The 21,359-nt window shown below is 44.2% G+C and overlaps 1 protein-coding gene and 1 long non-coding RNA gene across 4 annotated transcripts in view; one reads left to right on the forward strand and one right to left on the reverse strand.

Moving 5' to 3' along the window:
* Positions 1–7,900, forward strand: part of LOC137376367 (uncharacterized) — a 35,694-nt gene extending 27,794 nt beyond the window's left edge. Inside the window, exon 3 of the long non-coding RNA XR_010976196.1 lies at positions 7,315–7,900. This is a non-coding gene — a long non-coding RNA (uncharacterized lncRNA). The remainder of the gene's footprint in view (positions 1–7,314) is intronic.
* snx9b (sorting nexin 9b) overlaps positions 1–21,359 on the reverse strand; it is a 307,428-nt gene that overhangs the window by 279,574 nt on the left and 6,495 nt on the right. The window lies entirely within an intron of this gene.

The raw sequence follows: 21,359 nt of genomic DNA on the forward strand, positions 1-21,359 counted from the left end.
AATACTTTTTAATCCAATTGGACACTGACTCTCCTATTCCAAAAGCTTCAATTTTGTTAACCAGCCTTTTATGTGGTACTTTCTCAAATGCTTCCTTAAAATCCACATGGACAAAATCCACTGCATTTCCTTCATCAAAAAATTCAATTAGATTAGTCAAGTACAATCTTCCTTTTACATATCCGTGCTGGCTCTCCTTAATTAACTCAAACCTCTCCAAGTGCCTGTTGATTTTTTTCCCTGATTATTGTTCCTAAAACCTTATCAACTGCAGGTGTTAAACTGATTACCCTGTAATTACTAAATATTCTTACACCCTTTCTTCAATATAGGAGTCAGATTTGCCACTCTTCATTCCTCTGGCATCTCCCCTGTATCTCGGGAAGATTAGAAGATAGCCCTTCTTCCCTTAGCAACTTGGGATGCACGCCATCCAGACAAGGTGACTTATCCTCTCTAAGGCAGGATATCCTGAATGGCTGACTATGCCATCAAATTTCACCCCAACCATTACTTCTACCATTTCCACTTCTACCAATAGTTTTTACCTTAGTAAACACTGATACAAAGTACTCATTAAGTATTAAAATAAAAGCAAAATACTGAACATGCTGGAAATCTGAAATAAAAACAAGAAATGCTGGAAACACTCAGCAGGTCTGGCAGCATCTGTGGAGAGAGAAGCAAAGTTAACTTTTCAGGTCAGTGACCCTTCTTCAGAACTTCTTCAGAAACGTTAACTCTGTCACTCATTAAGTATTGTAGCCTTGCCCTGCACCTCTAAACATACATCATCCTCTTTGTTCCCAATAGGTCCTACCCCACTTCTTACTACCAGTTTATTTACATGCCGGTAGAAGATTTCTGGGTGCCCTTTTATGCTAACTGCCATTCTATTCTCATATTCTCTCTTTGCCAGTCTTATTTTTCTCTTCACTCTCAACTTATTGTATTTGACCTGGTTCTCGCTTGAAGAATTCACCTAACATGCATCAACATCCTTTTTTTAAATCAACAGTTCTCAAGAAAGGTCACAGACCTGAAAGTTAACTATTTCTCTCTACAGATGCTGCCAGACCTGCTGTGTATTTCCAGCACTTGGTTTTTATCTTTTTTTTGTTTCATCATAATTCTCTATTTCCCTCATCATTCACACAGCCCTGGCTTTGATTCCCTACCTTTCATCTTCGTCGGAATGTACCTAACCTGTACCAGAAACAACTCCTCCTTAAAAGATCAGCCATTGCTCCGCTACCACTTTTCCGGTCAGTCTTTGGTTTCATTTTACCCTAGCTAGATGCCCTCTCATCCCAATGATGTTAGCTTTAGACTGTTCCTTGCTCTTCTCTATTACTAATCTAAATCTTGGGATACGATATTCACTCTTATCCAAGTGTTGTCCCACAGACACTTGGCCCACCTCATTCCCCAACACCAGATCCAGCAATATTCTTACTTGGACTGAGAACATATTGGTCAAGGAAGCTCTCCTGAACACATACCAGAAATTCCTCCCCCTCCTTACACTTTACTCCAACATTATCCCAAAAATCGATATTTGAGTAATTAAAGTCCCCCAGTATCATTACTCTATAGTTCTTGCACATCCAATTTGCTCCTCTCTCGCCATTTGGAGGACTACAGAATACCCTCAGTAGCTTTTTGCTTCTCAACTCTCACTAATAGATTCTATTCTCGCTCTTTCAAGGACATGCTCTCTCTCTCTCTCTAACACTACAATGTCTTCTCTAATCAGTACTGTTATCGCACCTCCCGTTTTTGTATCCTTGAATATTAAGTGCCCAGTCTTCACCATTTTTAAGCCACATTTCCACTATTGCCACTACATCAAATTCCCACAGGGCTATTTGGGCTTGTAGCTCACCAACCTTATTCGCCACACTTTGTGCATTTCCATTTATGCATTATAAATGTGTCTTTGTATTCCTCATAGTCCTTCTGAGTCTGCTATCTAATATGGTACTACTTCCTTCTCTCGTATTATCTAACACTCACTCCTTTATGCATCTTATTCCTCTTTTCTACTTCTATAATATACTTCTACTTCTCTAATGTTCAAGATGGCTCCTGGGCTGGAAGCTCCCTAGGAAGCTCCCTTGCTGTTCAACTCTATCCATGGCCATCTGCTCCCATCCCTAACGTTTTCTCCCCCAATCTGCCCTCTTAAACTGTTTAAATTCCCCTGGCTCTTTAAATCAGTTCATTTTAGCCCTATCTAAAGGCTAACAGTTAGTTTAGTGTATGTTACCTGGGCCCACTGCCCTCCCCCAGCCACACCTGCTCTTTGTTTTCTCAATGAAATTGATCCGGATGAAACTGACGAGCACAGCTGCCGATACTTCAATCTCCGATCCTGCTGTCTTCACAGTCCAGAGTGTCTGCAGCCACGGCACGCGGTAAGTCCATTGAGGTGAAGAAGGAGCTGCGGGACCCGAGAGAAGTCCTGACAAAAGGTGCCCCGAACACCCAAAAAATCCACGGACGGCCCCCCCGGCCGCAACTTCAAAGCGCCCGCGGGAGATGGCTCGGAGAGCATCTGCAGCGCACTGTCGGCAATGCTGCATGCCTTTATTTAAACCACTGCAAAAATAAAAACCCTTAGCAAATGTAATCACCTCTAAGTCTGCCAAATGATGCTTCACCTCCCGAAGGACGTGGATGAGCTTTCCGGACGTCGATGGTGGGCACTGAGGAAATGGCTTATTACCTGCACCAGCTTCCCCCCCACCTCTTCCACCACCCCCCCCCCACCTCCGTCCCCTTCCCTGCTCCACCCTCTCAGCTCACCCCCTCACAACCCCGTCCCAGCCCGCCCCCCCCCCCTCGCACCATCTTCACCCCGCACCCCCTTCCCCTGCACCCCCCCCCCCCCCCCCCACCATCTCCCTCTACCCCTCCCCCTTGCATCCCCTCCTCCCACCGGCACCATCCTACACCTGTGTAGGGGCCCCAACAACCCCACTGCCTTGTGGGCGTCTCGGGAGAGACCAAGGCTAAGGGAGTAAACCCTAACAGAAAATCCGGAGCGGAACCCCGTAGGCGGTCATGTGTCACCTTTGGCATGTTTCCGGCAGTTCCTGCAGCCATACTGGTGCCAAACGTCGTGTCCTGCACTCCTTTGGACCCCACCAGAAAGGCCGAGAGGGGGGTTTTGACGACTGGGCAACTCTCAACCTCCATAAATTTGCCCAGGCATGCGCCATGGAGAGGTCACTCCATAGTTGCCTCACAGCGACTAAAACAACACGGAAGGCAGCACTTACGGGTTATAAGTCCAGATAAATTGACGTAGAAACTGGGCGCCACGGGTTGCCTTTGTCGGTGGGAGAGGTCATTGCACCTCACTGGACAGCTACCGCCCGCCTCAAACCGGGCAGCCCCCGGTCAATAAGGTTCTGTCCCGCCACAGTCATGGGTGCTTGGAGCTCAGGGTCATTGCCCGAAAGGTGGACTGATACACCGCACCAAACAACATGAAAAAAGGAAAGAAGGTACCAGCCCTTCGCTTTGTAAGCTGGAACGTCAGAACTATGTGTCCTGGCCTGTCGGAAGACCTTACACAAATCAACGATTCTCGGAAGACCGCCATCATTAACAACGAGCTCAGTAGATTCAATGTGGACATTGCAGCACTTCAGGAGACTCGCCTCCCCGCGAGTGGCTCTCCAGCAGAGCAAGACTACACCTTCTTCTGGCAGGGCAGGGATCCTGAAGAACCAAGACAGCATGGAGTGGGCTTCGCCATCAGAAACTCCTTGCTCAGCATGATAGAGCCTCCCTCAAATAGCTCGGAACGCATACTGTCCATCCGACTGCTCACCACCTCTGGTCCAGTACACCTACTCAGCATCTATGCTCCAACACTCTGCTCCCCACCTGAAGCTAAAGACCAGTTCTATGAACAACTCCATAACATCATTAGCAGCATCCCCAACACCGAACACCTATTCCTGCTGGGGGACTTTAATGCCAGGGTTGGGGCCGACCATGACTCATGGCCCTCCTGCCTTGGGCGCTATGGCGTTGGAAGGATGAATGAGAACGGGCAGAGACTGCTTGAGTTGTGTACCTATCATAACCTCTGCATCACCAACTCGTTCTTTCACACTAAACCCCGTGACCAGGTTTCATGGAGGCACCCAAGATCACGTCGTTGGCACCAGCTAGACCTCATTGTCACAAGGCGAGCTGCCTTAAACAGTGTTCAAATCACACGCAGCTTCCACAGTGCGGACTGCGACACCGACCGCTCCCTGGTGTGCAGCAAGGTTAGACTCAGACCAAAGAAGTTGCATCATTCCAAGCAGAAGGGCCACCCGCGCATCAACACGAGCAGAATTTCTCACCCACAGCTGTTACAAAAATTTCTAAATTCACTTGTAACAGTCCTTCAAAACACTCCCACAGGGGATGCTGAGACCAAATGGGCCCACATCAGAGACGCCATCTATGAGTCAGCTTTGACCACCTACGGCAAAAGTGCGAAGAGAAATGCAGACTGGTTTCAATCTCATAATGAAGAGCTGGAACCTGTCATAGCCGCTAAGCGCATTGCACTGTTGAACTACAAGAAAGCCCCAGCGATTTAACATCCGCAGCACTTAAAGCAGACAGAAGTACTGCACAAAGAACAGCTAGGCGTTGCGCAAACGACTACTGGCAACACCTATGCAGTCATATTCAGCTGGCCTCAGACACCGGAAACATCAGAGGAATGTATGATGGCATGAAGAGAGCTCTTGGGCCAACCATCAAGAAGATCGCCCCCCTCAAATCTAAATCGGGGACATAATCACTGACCAACACAAACAGATGGACCGCTGGGTTGAGCACTACCTAGAACTGTACTCCAGGGAGAATGCTGTCACTGAGACTGCCCTCAATGAAGCCCAGCCTCTACCAGTCATGGATGAGCTGGACATACAGCCAACCAAATCGGAACTCAGTGATGCCATTGATTCCCTAGCCAGCGGAAAAGCCCCTGGGAAGGACAGCATTACCTCTGAAATAATCAAGAGTGCCAAGCCTGCTATACTCTCAGCACTACATGAACTGCTATGCCTGAGCTGGGACGAGGGAGCAGTACCCCAGGACATGCGCGATGCCAATATCATCACCCTCTATAAAAACAAAAGGTGACCGCGGTGACTGCAACAACTACCGTGGAATCTCCCTGCTCAGCATAGTGGGGAAAGTCTTTGCTCGAGTCGCTCTGAACAGGCTCCAGAAGCTGGCCGAGCGCGTCTACCCTGAGGCACAGTGTGGCTTTCGTGCAGAGAGATCGACCATTGACATGCTGTTCTCCCTTCGTCAGATACAGGAGAAATGCCATGAACAACAGATGCCCCTCTACATTGCTTTCATTGATCTCACCAAAGCCTTTGACCTCGTCAGCAGACGTGGTCTCTTCAGACTACTAGAAAAGATCGGATGTCCACCAAAGCTACTAAGTATCATCACCTCATTCCATGACAATATGAAAAGGCACAATTCAACATGGTGGCTCCTCATCAGAGCCCTTTCCTATCCTGAGTGGTGTGAAACAGGGCTGTGTTCTCGCACCCACACTTTTTGGGATTTTCTTCTCCCTGCTGCTTTCACATGCGTTCAAATCCTCTGAAGAAGGAATTTTCCTCCACACAAGATCAGGGGGCAGGTTGTTCAACCTTGCCCGTCTAAGAGCGAAGTCCAAAGTACGGAAAGTCCTCATCAGAGAACTCCTCTTTGCTGACGATGCTGCTTTAACATCTCACACTGAAGAGTGTCTGCAGAGTCTCATCGACAGGTTTGCGTCTGCCTGCAATGAATTTGGCCTAACCATCAGCCTCAAGAAAACGAACATCATGGGGCAGGATGTCAGAAATGCTCCATCCATCAATATTGGCGACCACGCTCTGGAAGTGGTTCAAGAATTCACCTACCTAGGCTCAACTATCACCAGTAACCTGTCTCTAGATGCAGAAATCAACAAGCGCATGGGTAAGGCTTCCACTGCTATGTCCAGACTGGCCAAGAGAGTGTGGGAAAATGGCGCACTGACACGGAACACAAAAGTCCGAGTGTATCAGGCCTGTGTCCTCAGTACCTTGCTCTACGGCAGCGAGGCCTGGACAACGTATGCCAGCCAAGAGCGACGTCTCAATTCATTCCATCTTCGCTGCCTTCGGAGAATACTTGGCATCAGGTGGCAGGACTATATCTCCAACACAGAAGTCCTTGAAGCGGCCAACACCCCCAGCTTATACACACTACTGAGTCAGCGGCGCTTGAGATGGCTTGGCCATGTGAGCCGCATGGAAGATGGCAGGATCCCCAAAGACACATTGTACAGCGAGCTCGCCACTGGTATCAGACCCACCGGCCGTCCATGTCTCCGCTATAAAGACGTCTGCAAACGCGACATGAAATCGTGTGACATTGATCACAAGTCGTGGGAGTCAGTTGCTAGCATTCGCCAGAGCTGGCGGGCAGCCATAAAGACAGGGCTAAATTGTGGCGAGTCGAAGAGACTTAGTAGTTGGCAGGAAAAAAGACAGAGGCGCAAGGGGAGAGCCAACTGTGCAACAGCCCCGACAAACAAATTTCTCTGCAGCACCTGTGGAAGAGCCTGTCACTCCAGAATTGGCCTTTATAGCCACTCCAGGCGCTGCTTCACAAACCACTGACCACCTCCAGGCGCGTATCCATTGTCTCTCGAGATAAGGAGGCCCAAAAGAGATATGCTGGTGCCCACCACCATGCCAAATTAACTTAAACCCTCCCCAAACACACTGGTGAACCTCCCTGTGAGGACATTGGTCCCAGTCCTGTTGAGGTGCATCCCGTCCCTTTTGAATTGGTGCCTCCTACCCCAGAACTGGTCCCAGTGCCCCAAGAATCTGAAGCTCCCTCGCCTGCACTATGCCTCAAGCCACACATTGATCCTCCCTATTTTCCCATTTCTCCTCTCACTAGTACATGGCACTGGGAGTATTCTAGAGTGCTACCTTCAAGGTCCTACTATTTAACTTCCTCCCTAGCTCCTGAAAATCTGACCACTGGACTTAAATACCTGCTCTCTATCTCTCTTGGTCATTGATACAGACATGTACCCACAACCTCTGGCTTACTCCCCCCCCCCCCCCCTGCAGAATATTCTGCACCTTCTCAGTGATGTCCTTTACCCTGGCGCCAGGGAGGCAATGCACCATGTAAGACTCACGATGACAGTTACAGAAACGCCCGTCTGTTCCTTAATTATGGAATCTCCTATAACGACTGCATTTCTACTTTGTGTTTTTCCCTCCTGTGCAGTCCCTTGCAATGCTGAGTACATCTTGGGAGTGGCACACACCTTGAAGATTCCTGCACTTCCGCCCTCTTCCAGATAGTCACCAATGTACTATCCTGAACACACTCAGCCTGTTAAGTGGCCACCTCCTGGAAAATGTACCATCCAGGGAACTCTCATCCTGCCTGATGCTCGCAAGAGATTGCAGCTGCCCGTCAAGCACAGAATGCTGAGCTCCAGCTCATGGTTCCCCAAGGCACATGAAGTCGGAATTGCAAGCAACAAATCCCAGCTGCCCACCCATGGTCTAAAAAAAAATTTCTACTCCCCTTTTAGAATATTAGCACCTTGTTTAAAATATTAATTTTAATTAATGCCTCTTGACCCGCTGTTTGCTAATACTATTAATTCACTAACTCTGCATCCGCTCCAAGCCTCAACATCCTTCCTACAACATGGTGTCCAGATCCATAATGTTTAGCATAACATCCTTGCTTTTGTACTCTTATGCCTCTATTTATAAAGCCAAGCAATTTGAATGTGGCTCAGCATCACATTGTGTGTTTTATAATGCCAAGAAGTGCCTTTTGATGTTCTATTACATTAAAGGAATTATACAAATACAAGTAGTTGTTCTATGCTTCTTTTAAAAAGCCTTCTGAACTTGTCCTCCACTTTCAAAGATTTGATACATACACCCCAGGTTTCTCCATTTCAGCACCCCTTTTAAAATTGCACCCTTTTTAGTTCATATTGCCCCTGCTCATTCTTTTTATAAAATCATCTCACACTTGTCTGCATTAAATTTCATGTGTCATGTGCTACGTGTCTATTCATTTCACAAGTCCATGTCCTCCTAAAGTCTGTTACTATTCTCCTCACTGTTTCCTACATTTTTGAGTTTTATATCATCTGCAGACTTTGGAATTTTGTCAGATACCCTAGTTATGTATACATATATCTTTGTAGGATTTGGTTTTACTCTCATATAATTCAAGCTTTTGATTTCTTTTTAATGAAATGGTTACATGTTGTTCATTCCCATGATGTTTTAGGGTTTAAAGTGTTAGGGTACAATTTAGCTGATATTATTGTTTAATTGTTTGCTGAAATGACAGGCTGTATGATTCATGTATTTTCATGGCCATACCAGAAAAGTCATGGCAATTTTGACATAAGTAGATGAATCAATGAAGATAGGATGAAAAACAGTTGACATATTGTTTTGAAGACATTCTTTTGGTGGTGGAGGGGGGGGGGAAAAGGGTCTTGTTCATATCAACACTGTCATGACATAATCATCAACGATAGAGAACAAGGTTATGACTCAACCTGGGGAAAGAAAACACGGTTGCACTATTTTCTTTCTCTGTACATCACTTACATGCTTAAATATATTGTGTGCATCTGATTCAATGAACAGAGAATGTCGTAAACTACAATCTGGCGTTACGAAGCAAACTGGATACATAATTGGCAACCATGGAAGGACCGGATTCGTATCGCTCCTGATTGTGCAAGACCAAGTTCTGGGACAAATTAGTTTAGGTAGGAAACCGTGTCAGCAGTCGTGCGAGTTTCTCCTTCTAGTAGTGCAAGTAGCTACAGTGGCAGTCAGGGAAACACTTCAAAATAAGCTTATTGATGCAGCTGATAGTGAGGCGTTGGTCACTGTAATGACCAAAACAGACAAGCTGTATGAACATATGAATTAGGAGCAGGAAGCGGCCACTCGGCCCCTCGAGCCTGCTCCGCCATTCAACACGATCATGGCTGATCTGATTGTAACCTCAACTCCTCATTCCCACCGACCCCCAATAACCTTTCACCCCCTTACTCATCAAGAATCTATCTACCTTTGCCTTAAAAATATTCAAAGACTCTGCTTCCATTGCCTTTTAAAGGAAGAGTTCCAAAGACTCATGACCCTCAGAGAAAAAAATTTATCCTCATCTGTCTTAAATGGGCAACCACTTATTATTAAACCAGTGACCCCCTAGTTCCAAATTCTCCCACAAGAGGAAAAGTCCTTTCCACATCCACCGTGTCAAGACCCCTCAGAATCTTATATGTTTCTATCAAGTCGTCTCTTACTCTTCGAAACTCTAGCGGATACAAGCCTAGCCTGTCCAACCTTCCCTCATAAAAGACAGCCCGCCCATTCCAAGTATTAGTCTGGTAACTCTTCTCTGAACTGCTTCCAACGCATTTACATCCTTCCTTAAATAAGGAGATTGATACTGTACGCTATACTCCAGATGTGGTCTCACCAATGCTCTAGAGCATAACCTCCCTACTTTTGTATTCAATTCCCCTCGCAATAAATGTTAACATTCTATTAGCTTTCCTAATTACGTGCTGTGCCTGCATACTAATCTTTTGTGCTTCATGCACTAAGGCACCCAGATCCCTCTGCATCTCAGAGCTCTGCAATCTCTCCTTTTTTTATTCTTCCTGCCAAAATGGACAATTTCACATTTTCCCACATTATATTCCATTTGTCAGATCTTTGCCCGCTAACTTAACCTATCTATATCCCTTTGTAGCCTCCTTATGTCCTCTTCACAAGTTACTTTCCTACCTATCTTTGTGTCATCAGCAAATTTACCTACCATACCTTCGGTCCCTTTATCCAAGTCATTTGTATAAATTGTAAAACGTTGAGGCCTCAACACTGATCCGGTCAGAAAATGACCCATTTATGCCTACTCTGTTTCCTGTTAACTAGCCAATCTTCTATCCACGCCAAAATGTTATCCCCTACACCATGAGCTTTTATTTTCCCCAATAACCTTTGATGTGACACCTTATCAAATGCCTTCTGCAAATCTAAGTACAGTAGGTCCACCCCTTTATTCACAACACAAAGAACTCCCTCAAAGAACTCCAATAAATTGGTTAAACATGATTTCCCTTTCACAAAACCATGTTGACTCTGCTTGATTACCTTGAATTTTTCAACGTGCTCGGTTATAACGTCTTTAATAATAGTTTCTGACATTTTCCCCATGACAGATGTTACGCTAACTGGCCTGTAGTTTCCGGCTTTCTGTCTCCCTCCCTTTTTGAATAGGAGTTACATTGGCTATTTTCCAATCTAATGGAACCATCCCCGAATCTAGGATATTTTGGAAAATTAAAACGAACGCATCAACTATCTCACTAGGGTCATCCAAGCTCCCACCTGCCAAGACTGAGGCACACAGTATTTCGCCACATGAACATTAAAACTTAAAATTGTGGCTGGGAAGAAAAGAGGTCCTATCACAAGGAATTGCCAAGCCCCTAATTCGAAAGACATCTGCATGCTAGCAGACAGTATTGAAACAAGGGACGCAGTCCTTGCTTCCCCAATATACAGAAGAAGTGGTCAGACCAGTTTAGTCACATGACTAACTGACTGTTGGAGTTTTTTGAATTTGAACTTGCTGAAAGAAACTCAGAAAGGCGTTTGCTCCTGGACTGAGAACACCTCTCTCCTGTCTGCTCCCATCTCCTCCTCACGAAACTGAAGATCCATTGAAGACACATGAACCCCAAGAGAGAAAAGTCTCCTACAGTGAACAAAGTTTAAGAATACTGGGCCCCAACGAAAAGCAAGACTACCTGCAATCAAGGACTGCAGCAAGTTCGAAGCACAGTAAAATCCCCTCTTCAGAGACTGCCTCAAACTTCTCGATTTTATTTTTCTTCTGCTATTTTCTGTCTCTATTTGCATGTGCGTATCTGCGTATCGCGTATGCATGCTAGCATGGGGTGCGGAGTGTATCCGTCGGCGTTAACCGAATTAGAGTTTAAGTTTTAATAAAATGTCACTTTTCTTCTTTAAACCTAAGAAAGCCTGTTTGTGCTCATTTCTTTGCCTTATAATTAGAAAGTGGTGAACAAGGATTCGCCAAGGGGGAGCTCAAAACACTGTTTAAAAATTAAACCCTATTACAATAAGACCAGGTGAAGACAGTAAAAGACCCTTCGACACAAAGATGATTCTCGACAGGAGCGAGAGTAACAGGGTAGTGGTTATGGGGGACTTTAACTTTCCAAATATTGACTGGAAATACTATAGTTTGAGTACTTTAGATGGGTCTGTTTTTGTCCAGTGTGTGCAGGAGGGATTTCTGACACAGTATGTGGACAGGCCAACCAGGGGCGATGCCACATTGGATTTGGTACTGGGTAATGAACCCGGCCAGGTGTTCGATTTAGATGTAGGTGAGCACTTTGGCGATAGTGATCACAATTCGGTTAGGTTTACCTTAGCGATGGGCAGGGACAGGTATATACCGCAGGGCAAGAATTATAGCTGGGGGAAAGGAAATTATGACGCGATTAGGCAAGATTTAGGATGTGTAGGATGGGGAAGGAAACTGCAGGGGATGGGCACAAACGAAATGTGGAGCTTATTCAAGGAGCAGCTAATGCGTGTCCTTGATAAGTATGTACCTGTCAGGCAGGGAGGAAGTTGTCGAGCGAGGAAGCCGTGGTTTACTCAAGAAGTTGAAGCGCTTGTCAAGAGGAAGAGGGCGGCTTATGTTAGGATGAGACGTGAAGGCTCAGTTAGGGCGCTTGAGAGTTACAAGCTAGCCAGGAAGGATCTAAAGGGAGGGCTAAGAAGAGCAAGGAGAGGACACGAGAAGTCATTGGCAGATAGGATCAAAGAAAACCCTAAGGCTTTCTATAGGTATATCAGGAATAAAAGAATGATAAGAGTTAGAACAGGGCCAATCAAGGATAGTAGTGGGAAGTTGTGTGCGGAATCAGAGGAGATAGGGGAAGCGTTAAATGAATATTTTTCGTCAGTATTTACAGTAGAGAAAGAAAATGTTGCCGAGGAGATTACTGAGATACAGCCTACTAGGCTAGATGGGATTGAGATTCACAAGGAGGAGGTGTTATCTATTTTCACTCTTTCCAAAATTGCTAAGTCCCCTGGGCCAGATGGGATTTATCCTAGGATTCTCTGGGAAGCCAGGGAGGAGATTACAGAGCCGTTGTCCTTGATCTTTATGTCGTCATTGTCGACAGGAGTTGTGCCGGAGGACTGGAGGATAGCAAATGTTGTCCCCTTGTTCAAGAAGGGGAGTAGAGACAGCCCTGGTAATTATAGACCTGTGAGCCTTACTTCGGTTGTGGGTAAAATGTTGGAAAGGGTTATAAGAGATAGGATTTATAATCATCTTGAAAAGAATAAGTTCATTTGCGATAGTCAGCACGGTTTTGTGAAAGGTAGGTCGTGCCTCACAAACCTTATTGAGTTTTTCGAGAAGGTGACCAAACAGGTGGATGAGGGTAAAGCCGTGGATGTGGTGTATATGGATTTCAGTAAGGCGTTTGATAAGGTTCCCCACGGTAGGCTATTGCAGAAAATACGGAAGTATGGGGTTGAAGGTGATTTAGAGCTTTGGATCAGAAATTGGCTAGCTGAAAGAAGACAGAGGGTGGTGGTTGATGGCAAATGTTCATCCTGGAGTTTAGTTACTAGTGGTGTACCGCAAGGTTCTGTTTTGGGGCCACTGCTGTTGGTCATTTTTATAAATGACCTGGATGAGGGTGTAGAAGGGTGGGTTAGTAAATTTGCGGATGACACGAAGGTCGGTGGAGTTGTGGATAGTGTCGAAGGGTGTTGTAGGGTACAGAGGGACATAGATAGGCTGCAGAGCTGGGCTGAGAGATGGCAAATGGAGTTTAATGCGGAGAAGTGTGAGGTGATTCACTTTGGAAGGAGTAACAGCAATGCAGAGTACTGGGCTAATGGGAAGATTCTTGGTAGTGTAGATGAGCAGAGAGATCTTGGTGTCCAGGTACATAAATCCCTGAAAGTTGCTACCCAGGTTAATAGGGCTGTTAAGAAGGCATATGGTGTGTTAGCTTTTATTAGTAGGGGGATCGAGTTTCGGAGCCACGAGGTCATGATGCAGCTGTACAAAACTCTGGTGAGGCCGCACCTTGAGTATTGCGTGCAGTTCTGGTCACCGCATTATAGGAAGGATGTGGAAGCTTTGGAAAGGGTGCAGAGGAGATTTACTAGGATGTTGCCTGGTATGGAAGGAAGGTCTTACGAGGAAAGGCTGAGGGACTTGAGGTTGTTTTCGTTGGAGAGAAGGAGGAGGAGAGGTGACTTAATAGAGACATACAAGATAATCAGAGGGTTAGATAGGGTGGATAGTGAGAGTCTTTTTCCTCGGATGATGATGGCAAACACCAGGGGACATAGCTTTAAGTTGAGGGGTGAAAGATATAGGACAGATGTCAGAGGTAGTTTCTTTACGCAGAGAGTAGTAGGGGCGTGGAACGCTCTGCCTGCAACAGTAGTAGACTCGCCAACTTTAAGGGCATTTAAGTGGTCATTGGATAGACATATGGATGAAAATGGAATAGTGTAGGTCAGATGGTCGGCGCAACATCGAGGGCCGAAGGGCCTGTACTGCGCTGTAATGTTCTAATGTTCTAATGCTCTAATGTTCTAATGACACCTTTCTCACCTGGTCGTAACACTTTCACTTGTTTTAAGACCCTAGGATGAAGTCCATCACAACCTGGGGACTTGTCAACCTGCATCTCCAACAATTTATTCAGTATTACTTTCCTAGTGATTGTAATTTTCTTGAGTTCCTCCCTCTCTTCCATTTCCTGATTTACAGCTATTTCTGGGTTGTAGCCTCTATGGTGAAGACCGATGCAAAATACATGTTCAATTCATCTGCCATCTCCTTATTTTTCCTTATTAATTCCCCAGACTCACTTTCCATAGGACCAATGCTCACTTTGTTAACTTTTTTCTTTTTCAAATGTCTACAGAAACTCTTACCATCTGCTTTTATATTTCTCACCAACTTTCTCTCTTACTCTAATTTTTCCCTTCATTATTAATCTTTTAGTCATTCTTTACTGCTTTTTACATTCTGTCCAATCTTCTGACCTGCCACCCATCTTTGCGCAATTGTATGCTTTTACTTTAAGTTTGATACTATCTTTAAAATTTTTTATTTAACCATGGATGGTGGGTCTTCCCCTTGGAATTTTTCTATCTCGTTTTAATTAAAAATTTTAGGGGTGGCGCAGTGGTTAGCACTGCAGCGTCACAGCTCCAGGGACCCTGGTTCAATTCTGGGTACTGCCTGTGCGGAGTTTGCAAGTTCTCCACGTGACCGCATGCGTTTTCGCCGGGTGCTCCAGTTTCCTCCCACAGCCAAAGACTTGCAGGTGATAGGTAAATTGGCCGTTGTAAATTGCCCCCAGTGTAGGTAGGGAATATGGGATTACTGTAGGGTTAGTGTAAATGGGTGGTTCTTGGTCGGCACAGACTTGGTGGGCCGTAGGGCCTGTTTCAGTGCTGTATCTCTAAATAAAAATAAATAAATAAAACAGAAACAGTGGGTAGGCACAGTAGAAACAAACTAACCAAACTAAAAAAAACTAAAATAACCAAATAAAAAAGAGAAAAATAGAAAAAAAAACATAAGGGGGGTGAAAAAAAGAGGGGCCGTCATGCTCTGAAGTTATTGAATTCAGCGTTCAGTCTGGCAGGTTGTAGCGTGCCTAAATCGGTAAATGAGATGCTGTTCCTCAAGCTTGCGTTGATGTTCACTGGAACACTGCAGCAATCGCAGGACAGAGATGAGAGCAGGGGGGCGGTGTTGAAATGGCCAGCAATCGGAAGCTCAGGGTCATGCTTATGGACTGAGCGGAGGTGTTCCGCAAAGAACAGTACAGCACAGGAACAGGCCATTCAGCCCTCCAAGCCTGCCCCGATCTTGATGCCTGCCTAAACTAAAACCTTCTGCACTTCCAGGGACCGTATCCCTCTATTCATGTATTTGTCTAGATGCCTCTTAAACGTCGCCCAATCTGCAGTTGGTCTCCCCAATGTACAGGAGACCACATTGTGAGCAGTGAATACAGTATACTAAATTGAAAGTACAGGTAAATTGCTGCTTCACCTGAAAGGAGTGTTTGGGGCCTTGGATATAGAGGAGAGAGGAGGTAAATAAGCAGGTATTATATCTCCTGCGAATGCAGGGGAAGGTGCCGAGGTGGTGGGAGTAATGGAGGAGTGAACGAGCATAAGTGGAGACCCTGGATGTTTTTTTTTAAACTTTCCCAGACTAAGAGTACAAAGGGCAATTGTAACACCCAATGTTTCCTCTAATTTTCCTTCAGCGTGCAGTTCATTTGTTGCACTGCCCAGTCCCTTTAAGATTGCCACAAGGCCATGCATTTGAACATCTTAAAGAGACCATTGCTTGTGCATGACCTGTTTGTGCCCTGCGTGGCACATTTCCAACTGTTGCGCAGCCACACAGTTAAGAGGAAACATTGGTACCATCCCAAAATTTGTCTCATTATTGTTCAATACTACTTTTCTCTCAGCAAATATTAATTACCTGTAGAGCCCAAGTGCATCTAAAATGTAATATCCATTTCAAAGATCTCTCAAACCCCTGGATAGGATACAAGAAAAAGCTTGTTGTTGGATGTATGATGCTTCATTCACTTCCAACCTTCCATATCTCAGTTTGCAATAATCCTTCCTTAAAAATGAAATTGATCGGAGTCAGTGAACAGGGCCCTCAACCGTGTCCAGCCCATTTCCCGCACCTCTACCCTCACCCCTTCCCCTCCCTCCCAGAACCGTGACAGGGTTCCCCTTGTCCTCACTTTCCACCCCATCAGCCTCCATACCCAAAGGATCATCCTCCGCCATTTCCAGCGTGATGCCACTACTAGTTGCATCTTCCCCGGTCAGCATTCCGAAGGGATCGTTCCCTCTGCGACACCCTGGTCCACTCCTCCATTACCCCCACCACCTCGTCCCCGTCCCATGGCACCTTCCCCTGCAATCGCAGGAGGTGTAATACCTGCCCATTTATCTCCTCTCTCCTCACTATCCCAGGCCTCAAACACTCCCTTCAGGTGAAGCAGCGATTTACTTGTACTTCTTTCAATGTAGTATACTGTATTCGCTGCTCACAATGTGGTCTCCTCTACATTGGGGAGACCAAATGCAGACTGGGTGACCCATATGCAGAACATCTCCGCTCAGTCCGCAAGCAGGACCCTGAGCTTCCGGTTGCTTGCCATTTCAACACTCCCCCCTGCTCTCATGCTCACATCTTTGTCCTGGGATTGCTGCAGTGTTCCAGTGAACATCAACGCAAGCTCGAGGAACAGCATCTCATCTACCGATTAGGCACACTACAGCCTGCCGGACTGAACATTGCGTTCAATAATTTCAGAGCATGTCAGCCTCCATTTTACTTTCATTTTTAGTTATTGTTTCTTCTTTACATTTTTTACAATCTTTTTTTTGTATTTATTTCATTTCATCTTAGTTTGTTCAGTTTGCTTACCCACCGTTTTTTTTCAGGTTTGCACTTGCTGCTGTTCAATATTCAGTCCGTTAACACCTAATCTGTAATAATGCTTTGTCTTTCAACACACCATTAAAATATTGTTTGCCTTTGCTCCATGACCTTTTGGTCAGCTATGTGGCTGTGAGAACAGAATTTGAGAGAACAAAATAATATGGGGACATTTAAGATGAAATAATTAATCAATCATGTATTACTAACAAAATAACCTCGGAGCTGCACAGACTGCTTATCAGAAATGACTTCATAATTTCAGGGCTGCAGAGGCAGCTTATCAGCAGAAACTAACAGGACAGCTGCAGACTGCTTAATAATAACCCTTTGTATAACAGTCAGCCTAACGGTTCACAAGGAGATAAGGGGATGGGAAACTGGAGTAAGAAGTTAAAAACAAATTGACAAGGCAGTACCCCAATCAGGCCCCGACACCAAGAAACTGCAGAAGTTTGTAGACCAATTGGGAACAAAGAGTAGGTGTTACTGATTTGTATGAACAACTATAATAAGGCTTGATTTGGCGCGAAGAGTTCAGTTCAGGGGGGGTTAGTTTAGTGTATGTGTTGCTTTTAGTTTTAGTTCAGTTCATTGTTAAGTTTTCTGAAGATGTAACAATTAAGTACTGCAATAAAGTTTCTTAAAGCTACAGTCGGACTTGGTCTCTTTTCGTGTAACCCACGAAAACATAAAAAACTGAAATCCAACAACTTGGCGTAGTCGGCAGGATCGCTGGAGGATAGAGACCAAAGCACTGGATATCGGACCTTTATCGGGCCCCAGAGGTAAGGACTCCTCTTTGTTTTAAAAGTCCTTGGCCATTGTCTAAGCTCGGTACTCCACCACGCGATCCCGAATCTTTTTGTTCAGTAACTCGAGTCCACTCGGGGGGAATACGGAAGACGGAAACCCCCTATATTCAGGCGCCTTATTCGGCGGTATTCAGCGTAATACCGACCCACAGGCTTCGAAGGAAGCTCCATCGGCTCGAGTTTATCTGTAAAAATACCAGGTTATGCCGACCCTACGGCATTGATAAAATGACCGACGAAGGCAACCGACAGTTACTAACTACTGTCAAAGGTGGGCGGGCCCCACCTGACGTTCCCGAAGATGAAATACTTCAGCAGTTAAAAGAATATGTAGAGCAACAGTTTAATTTGGCTAAAACGTACACTGAAATTGGGCAAAAATATGGCACCTCCACGGGACAGTGGTCCCTGGAAGATATAGAGAGTTTGGGTAAGGATAAAGAACGGACCCAATGGTCCTTGGCTGCTAAAGGCCAGAGGGCTCCATGACAAGGTTTATGGCAGAGTGACATAAAGGACTATGTTTTAGAGTAAAAACAAGTTACTGTGTCTTTGATTTGAATGTGTGAATGTTGGAAGCTTCCACGAATGAATTGAATGTCCCTGGGATGTACAGCTGGTGTTCTGTACAACTTGTGTTCTGTGGAACTGACTGTCGTTAACTCTTTATTGTCTGGCCTTAATGATGAATGAGTCTGTTACTTTTTCTATTTTTACAGGTGTATATTTTGTGGGAACCTTGAGTCATGTTTTGGTTGTGAATTAGTTGAACCTGTGTGTGTTCCTTGACTTCGGGACAGGGAATTTGAAAGAGATTTGGTATTTTGAATTTGTAACCCATTACAGGAATCAATTTTCTGAGTTGTTTGGAATTGAATGAGTGTGAAAAGTGATTGTTGAGTGTATTCATTTCAATTTAAGATTGTGCACCCAGGAATGGGATATAAAATTGAATTATATTTTAAGTTAAAGTTTTATTTTTATTTTAAAAGTTGGTTTTGCAACTGTGAAGAGGCAATGAACAATTTTCTAAGAGATAAGCTTCAGCCTTGAAGGTCTGAAGCTGTTTGGCAGAAATCCAATTTGAAGTTTAAAACATTGCTTTAATTGGAGTTCCAGTTTCAAATCTGTTCTTGTTTTTTTGGAGTTTAAATTAAAGACATGTTTTGCTGACTGTATTTAAGCAGCAAATGACAGGAATTGGATATTGGTTTAAGGGGGAGAAGGATAAACAAAGGAGATATAGGAAAGATTCTGTCTGTTTAAAGTTTGTTTAAGAAGCTGGTGTTATAAGAATGTCAAATAACTTCTTTAGCTTTTGGTTTTATTACAGTCATTTGAAAAGGCGCCTGAAGAAAGAAGAAAAATGACGTAATCGTTTTTTAAAAAAGCACATGCTATTCTGTTCTGTGTGTCGTTGTTAAGTATTATAAATTAATAAGTCTGAGTTAAGTTTATACTATTAAGGTTAATTGACCGGTTAAAAGTTGAAAAACTGGAAATTTCATTTGTGGCCACAATGAACTTTCAAGTTTATTATGTCAAGTTTTGGAGGAGGCTTCAGTTCCGGACACAAGACTCGTTCATATAACATTGGCAGTTTTGGTTTTTAAATATTTATTGCAGTGAATTGGAATTTGGAATCACCTTTGTTATAAAAATCCTGGCATCAGGAACTTCTTACAAAAGATGCTAAAAATTTGAAAACAATTGCAGTTTGATCTAAAATGCTGTCTTTCCTGATGGAGATGCTTTCCTTTGAAGTTGATAATGTTACTAATGATTTTGTTGTTTCCAAACCCTAAGGATACCAAAAGGATTGAAAAAAGGTTAAAGTGGAGTAGTTCTTTTCGATCAGAAAAAAAGGTTTCGTAAAGTGACGAAGCTGAGAATGTTTTGCTCCGCCCCCTTGGAGACAAACAAAGAACTTAACCCTGCTGCAGCTTTTTGCATTGCTGTGAGTCAAATTTATACATATTGGACATTGTTAAACTTTAAATTTCTAAATTGACAGATATAAGTGGACAAATTAACCCATTGGGCTCAGAGGTAGAGCCACAATGGATTCTTTGTGTTTTTTTTTTAAGCAGGTGATGGCAGGTTCCAAGGCCATGTGAGAACTGATGCCACAGCAAGAGATCCAGCAGCTTTGAGAATTTAAGAACTTAACTGCAGACATCAAATGTCACAGCATCTTTATCAATGAGACAAAGTGCTTGAGAAGGAGAGATAGTTGCAAGCACTTCTGTCTTTAACGTACAAAAAGTACAACCAAGTCTGGGCATAAGAAATTGGAATCAATAAACAAAATTTAATTGATGAGTGGTTATTTAAAGCGCTCAAAGGGAAATTTATCTGATATTTAAGAGGACAATCAAAGTTTTAGAAAGTAAAAAACAAAACAGTCTAAGTGGTTTACTGTGTTGGACATTAGCAATGGGTTCTGGTCCATACCATTGGCACAAGAGTGTCAATATAAATTTGCGTTTACGTTCCAGGGATAACAGTACATCGGGACGTGTCTCTCCCAGGGATTTTATAATAATCCATCGATATTCCACCTTCCTCCAGAAGGTCAGAGTGAAAGTTAAGCCGAAAATGGCACAGCTAATGAAGGAAAAGGTTTCTTATTTGGGAATAGTAATAACACAGGGAAAGCATGAGACAGAGCAAAGGTGAGTGCAGACAATCCTCAAACTCCCCCAGCGCAAGATATTAAAGCTCTAAAGATAAAAATGGACAGTTCCTATTCTAGGTTGAGAGATTAGACAGACAAGCAGCACCAACCCCCACGGTTACCCCCACATCCGAATTACCGAGTAAGGTTACGACCCAGCAGCCACAAGTGACTGGTCTCCCTTGCCCTGCCTTAACTGCAAGACCAGAAAATGGACTTGCGATAATAAAAACTAATAAAATTGTATATAATATAAAGCTAGAGTTGGTACCGGTAATATTGAATATCTCAGATATCCAGCTACCTGGCTGATGCCCTGAGAAGACCCGAAAGTTGTACAAGGTATTACTGTAACAATTGCTAAGACAAGAATTTGGTGATGAAGGAATAATAAAAGGGAAAGAGACGTAAACGTAGTTTAGTGATTAATACAGGAACTTCAATTGTCAATACTATAGATTTGGAAAATGTGGACCAGAATTTTAGAACTCTCAGTCAGCTAGTAAAGGATATTTTGAAAAAGGAACAAAAGGGACAGAGTGGTGTAGCTAAAGTAGGAAAGGACTTGATGAATACGGTGACAGGAAGGGTGATGAGACTGCCAAGGTATGTCGTAGCAGGTAGTAAGGAAGTAGGACCCATGAGAGGAAGGGTGATTTGTGAAGGAGCTGTGCAGGCAACTGTATGAGCTGAGGCAGGAGATTCTATAGAAACAGACATGAAAGAGGAACAGACGAAGGTGCCTGTTGTGGGAGACGAAGTAATGGAAAAAGGGAAGGGCCGATGGAAACACTGGTCCCAAATGAAGGTATACAAAGTCAACAGCAAATGACAGACTCCAAAATAAACACCACCTGGTATGCAAAGAGATACCGGGAATGGAAGGAAATGTGATTTGTTACATGCAGAACAACTGAACTAATTACAGGACTGATGAGAGTACTAGAAGGTCATGCTCATACTATTAATGATATTATTTCAAATAATGAAAGTGTTTGTATTACATACAGTTCATGGATGTTAGAACAAACGAAGGAAAATTTGAGGCAAACTGATGCGGGACAGGTACCAGTTGGGATAAATGACACCCAGTCGGAGAACTTAGCTAGTTACACAAATGATAACATTACCAGGTGCCAAATCAGAAAATTTAAAGTATGGAAAGGTCAGGAATGTGTAAATACAGGATCTATGAGTATTGGAGTAGTGTTGGG

The sequence above is a fragment of the Heterodontus francisci genome, chromosome 13, assembly GCF_036365525.1.
Source record: "Heterodontus francisci isolate sHetFra1 chromosome 13, sHetFra1.hap1, whole genome shotgun sequence".
Lineage (NCBI taxonomy): Eukaryota > Metazoa > Chordata > Chondrichthyes > Heterodontiformes > Heterodontidae > Heterodontus > Heterodontus francisci.